At 41.4% G+C, this 5,677-nt stretch overlaps 1 long non-coding RNA gene across 1 annotated transcript; it reads left to right on the top strand.

Annotated features, from left to right (window-relative positions):
* The first annotated feature begins 3,929 nt into the window (after nt 1-3,929).
* Nucleotides 3,930-5,391, top strand: LOC124672707. The gene is made up of 3 exons (XR_006992726.1): nt 3,930-4,127; nt 4,671-4,844; nt 5,322-5,391. It is a non-coding gene; the product is annotated as an uncharacterized LOC124672707 (long non-coding RNA).
* Nucleotides 5,392-5,677: the final 286 nt, after the last annotated feature.

Raw genomic sequence — 5,677 nt, 5'->3', positions numbered from 1 at the left:
CCCCCGTATTCCCCCCAATCGCGCCTCGTCCCCTCTCCACCTATTGTCGCCGCCGCTCGCTCCTCCGGCCGCCCTCGGCCGTCGTCGTCGCCAGATATTCCTACAGGTTCCCGTCGAGCTCCGCTTGGAGAAGGATTTGGCGGTGCCACGCGTGGACGGATTGATGGCGAATTGCGACGGGTGCGGATTCATGGCGACCTTACGGCCGACGGGAGCCGCTTCCGGCGGATGGAGAGGTGGAGCTCCACCGAAGCGTACCCAGCTCTTTCCTCCGCAGCCAACCCTAGCCGCCTCGTCGCCCCCGGCGACATCTCTCCCCAATCCCCACGGCATCCTCTTTCCCCCAATCTGGTCCTTCCTGCGCCACACCCAGCCGCCGGTTGAGCCACCTCCACCCCGTCTTCTAGCCGAGCTCGTCAAGCCGTCGTCACAGCCCGCAGCCGCCTCACCACGCTAGCGGCAGCAGCTGTTCCATGGTCCGTGGCGGCCGATGCGGGAAGGATGAGCAGAGCGGAGGTGGTGGAGCAGCTGCTGTAGGAGAAGACCTTCTCCATCATTCTCTAGCTTGAGGCCGCCAAGGTCGTCCTCGACCACCACGAGACTGGTAAGGGCACCCCGGGCCTCCTCAATGATTTATCTGGTCTTGATTTGGCTCCTCCCTTCCCTCTTCCAGTCCCCATGATTTTTCGTTTTTGTTTGTGTAGAAGTTCCTCTATCTATGCATATAGGGTGTTTGAGGAAAATCCAAGCAGTGTACATGTACAACTTAATTTCTTATTATGTATGTTGCCTAATAATCCACCAAAAATTGCCTGCAATCAAAGATGACTTGCCCATATAATATTTGCTTTTCTCAATTTTGTGATTTTCATTTGAAAGCTATCACTAACGAGATGTTTGAGTACACGTCTAGGAAAGTAACATGTGTTAGATTGCTTGAGACACCCATCACATAGTATTTCTCAGATTGGAAGCTCATATACACGTCTCTTGGTTATTTGAGAAAATGAGAAGTATTAGATGATTTCAGTATCGTTCTTACCTATCAAGAGTAGGGCCGTTCTGCTGATCAAGAGCACAGCCAGCGGGGCATTTAGGATACTAGAAAATTATCTCCAGGTATATTGCCGAAGTTCGTGGTAGTCGGCCAGGTCCTACCAGCACCTGGGAACAAAGCAACGACGGCGGTGACCTCGCCAGCTCCACACTGTCCTAGGTATACTTAATACAACCTGAACTTTCATTTTTTACTTTTTCAGCAACTCTCTGGACATCGTCTATTGTGGTTTGCCAAATTTAATCTCAATATCTTCTTATTTTGTTTGTGCAGAATTTTGGGTGGAAGAAGCATGAGTTTGTCCGAGCTTGATGTCATATCTTTATTTGGTATGTCCCTTCGTAGGCCACCTCACTCATTTGCTGGTTTGCTCCTGCACTCTGTCTCACATCTCCTCTCCTCGGTGCTCAACCCGAGGAGTGTGGGATGCTGCTGTGCGCCCCCATTCCTTCCTCTGTCTGATGTACAAGCTCTGGCGGATCTCGCGGATGACCGCAACCTGAACGCTGCAAGTTTCGATCATGGTTGAGATGTGTTTCTAATCGGCTGGCTTCGATTTTGTCATGTTTTGTGTCCCATCAAGGGCGCATCCTACTCCATGCATATGTTTGATGTTTGACCATGCCGTGTTTTTTCTGCAGTAGAGCCATCACATTCCATCAAGGTCGCACCATACGCCTTGAATCTGTTTGATGTTTGACATGCCATCTTATTGCGGTAGGGGTCGTTATGTCCATGATCACCGGGAGAGCCATCTCCCTGGTTGTGGTCTCACCTCAAAGCGACCGAGGGATGTTAGACACACTTGTCCGGGTTGGATCTAACAAGGAGGTGCCAACTCTCTCAGCATGTCTTTCTAACTCTAATATTTGGTTTGTGCATTTCATATATGGTGGATTAGTATTTGGAATTGATATAACCCATAGGCATATTTCTTATACAATTGAAAATGCAGAGTAGGGGCTGAGATGTACACTATATCCGTTTATACCCATTTGGTTGTAAAGGTACAGTCAAGATGAACAATTCAATATTTTACTATTTGGTAATCTAAATTATGAACCATGTCGCACCATTTTTTTTCATAGCAGCAATGTTTCTCACTATATATTGGAAAACTGTGTTTGAACAGGTCAATTGCAAAGAACACATGAGGCTTACATCCGATATAGAACATAATTGGTAAAATATTTTGAGACCATGGTTGGATCAATTGATTCTTTGTACTTGGGTTTGCATCTTCTTCCTTCTGTCTCATGTGTTACGAATTGTTAAAACTTATTCTAGATTTATTATGGTTGTGGTTGCTGCTCTAAGCTATACTCTTGTGTGTTGTTTTTTTTACTACCTCCTTCCTTTCTGTAGTGGTTCATGGGTAAGAGACCAGGGGTACAATCCTACAGTGGCAGCTCTCCAGGGTGGCGGCGAGGAGTCGATTGATAGGATGTTGGGCAAGATCGAAATTTCCCAACCTACATGAACATCTTATCCTTTTAAAGATCGAGTAGAGATGTTTTTTATTCTTCATTTGTTCTTACTTATTAAGTATCTAAATTTATAATTTGAATGAGTTTGTGGTGTCTCGCTTATTCTTCATTTGTTCTTACTTATTAATGTTCCAATTGCAATTGGCAGGTGTTTTTCTTCCCCTCCTTAACATCCAGGAGAGGTATAGCTCAGATGAACATGTAAGGACGGAGATTGATATCCATTCTGATTGGAATGTTCTTTCGCGGATGTGAAGGTAATGAAGAATGGAACATTGTCTGATTCATGTTACTTTTGTTCCTCTTCATTATTACTGCTGCTCCTTTTTGTAGTTTGTACTGTCGTTGCTTCTATCAAATATTACTATTTTAAAATCTTTATCCTCAGATTTACAAGGTTGATGATTACCATCCATGTTTCAGCGACTTTGTAGAACTTTCCAGTCTTAATTTCATTTTGACACTCATTGATCTTGTGCTGCAAATTCACTTTGCGTTATATTTTACTCAGAGTTCCCATGGGACATATTATGTAGCTCTTATATGCAGTTCAATATTCACACTATGTGACCTGCTTCTGCTTCCGTTTCTTTTATATGCACAGGTTTTCTAACTTCTTGGAGTTACAAATTGTACATTCTTAATGCTTCATCCAGGTGGAGTAGTATTACAAGGTGTTTCTTACTGAAATTAGGCCATTTTTTTAAATCAATGTTAGTAGTTCTGATTATTTCATATGCATGCTATCATTAGTTGTGTGTCTAAAAAACATTCTGCTTTTGTTACTGGTGCAGGTTGATCTGACATGTAAGATCTGTCATGTCTGTGCAAGGATTTCTATCTAATACTTTTATTATTTACCAACAGATGGTTTAAAGTAAAATAGGGTGGGTTCTTAGTTAAAGGATTATGTGCCTCAGTTCTCATATCCTAAGACCAAGTAAGATATCCTCTTCAATGATGAGCTTTATTCGATGTCTCTCATGTCAAAATCTTCAAACTTCAATGCTCTTGTGTTATGATTCATGTCTTTTTTGTCATTCTTGAATTTGGTAATAAGACCTGAATATCAGATAGAGTGGAGGCAATAAATGGATCATTTTTCTTCAGTATTTGAAGTCATGGGCAATTGCATCCCGGAGGTTCTTCGATGGATGATTTACCATTTTTGTTTGTAGGATGGTTGAGGTATCTCTTTGGGTATCCCTCCTCTCCGAGCTTTCTAATTGTTAGCATGTTTATATCCTGTGTGCAAATTAAGAGTAGAAGATGCAGTTTGTAACCACATAAATTTTGTAGCATATAAACAATTTTGTTGGTTCGAGTTCGAATAAAAACTTGCCTAGCTTTTGAAAAATTATGCATGTGCATATCAATGATCTGCATCCATAGTCTATAAAGCATATTGTTTGGCATGTAAGAGCAACTATATAGACTCCTATATTTTCTTGAACTTGGATTCAGTTATTTAGAATATATAAATGTATTTTTTGTCCTCTGGTTGAGTTTTGCAGATTGATCTAGACTTACTGATCTGTCACAAAACCTAGGATTGGAAACACAATGCTTCTACCAAATCCGAGGTATATTTAAGATAAAAACTGTAAGGTTTCTTGCATGCACTACAATTTATTTTGAAGCGGTTCTCTCCATCTTATAGTGTATGTTCAGGCTTTCACCACACCATTGATTTTTCCTTTTTTACCTTTCGTTTTTTAGGGAAAGAAATAAAGAGAAGAAACAATTATTTTCATTTTTCGCTTTCAGCTTCGTCTAAATTTGGATTACACCACCAATGCAATTGAAACCGGATATGAGTACGCCTCTTTGATAAGGAATCACTCGTTTACGGTATATCACAACTATCGTAGATGTTGTCAGTGCGTCTTGTTTCTACTGCTAATTGGAAAATTCTCTGCTGGTGTAGTGGATGCATAGCATATATAAAACACAATCAGTTTTCCAAAATCAGTAATGAGGAAAGCCTTTAATTTCGTTGAACTGAAATAGTTTGCCTTTTGGAGCAGCAACTTACACAGTTCCAAAATGTATTGTGCACTGCTGGTTTTGATTGCTTTATTTTGCCATCCTATTGTTTATTGACCGGTCTTTACTTTTCTCTACAGCTTCCTTCCCCTGCCTATGCATTCTTTCACTCTTAATTGATGTGGTTATCAGAGTAGTGATGTTCTATGGGGGGAACGGGCTACTTCTTTTGACGGTGAAAGTGTGCTCAAATGTGCTGAAAAGGGGACCTGTTGTAGCCATCTTTGTTGGCACTTTGGTTAAACTGTTAGAAGGTAAGAATTCAGTATTCGGTGGAAAAACCCATATTTGGCTTAGGATGATGCTCTTCCTGTGGACGTGACATTTGCTCAAAGTTAGCAAGAGAGCTACAGTTAGAGCAGAGAGCTAAAGTCACTATTGCAATGTGTGGACATGACATTTGCTCAAATTTAATACATTGTACTAGGTTAATCTACCGGTAGTCTGGTTACTCAAGATCATGAACACCAGTGCATTTCTTGCACTGTAGAAGTTATAACCAATGGGTTAACCACAAAGAAACACCACATGTTGATATGAGATACTCAATATCCAGATCTACTGCTATAATGATTCCTCAGACAGGATCCTACTTTGCCACTCACTCCCAGTTGGGGCACAACTATAGTCATGCAGTTTTGAATCTTCGCAGTTATATGGGTATGCTTATGGACTGATTTTGTTCCCAGTACATGGTGATGATCCATGTTCTGTTTACTAGGTCAATGCAGAATGTAAAGGCAGGAGTGGGATCACATTCTAGACTCCAGACAGTGTACCAATTAGCCTCAGGTGTGTAAAATATGTTGGTTTTCAACAAAACGCACCTACGATATTTTTGAATTTTGTATTTGTGCGCGTTTTGGATTCGATACACCTCTGTCCTAAATAGTTCCAATATTTAGGGATTAGAATTGTCATGGTTGTTAAAGCATCTTAGTTAACAAAAACAGGACTTCTGTGGTTTTACACACTGAACACCAGTCACCAATCATTCTATGTATGATTCTGCATTTGGCTAGGACGCTGTATCCATCGCCACAGAGCTTTTTTTTTTCTTCCAACACCGTTTCATGATAGGATTAGG

This window comes from Lolium rigidum, chromosome 1 (assembly GCF_022539505.1).
Source record: "Lolium rigidum isolate FL_2022 chromosome 1, APGP_CSIRO_Lrig_0.1, whole genome shotgun sequence".
NCBI lineage: Eukaryota > Viridiplantae > Streptophyta > Magnoliopsida > Poales > Poaceae > Lolium > Lolium rigidum.
The sequence above is the reverse complement of the archived record's forward strand: the minus strand, read 5'-3'. Positions and strand labels throughout refer to the sequence as shown.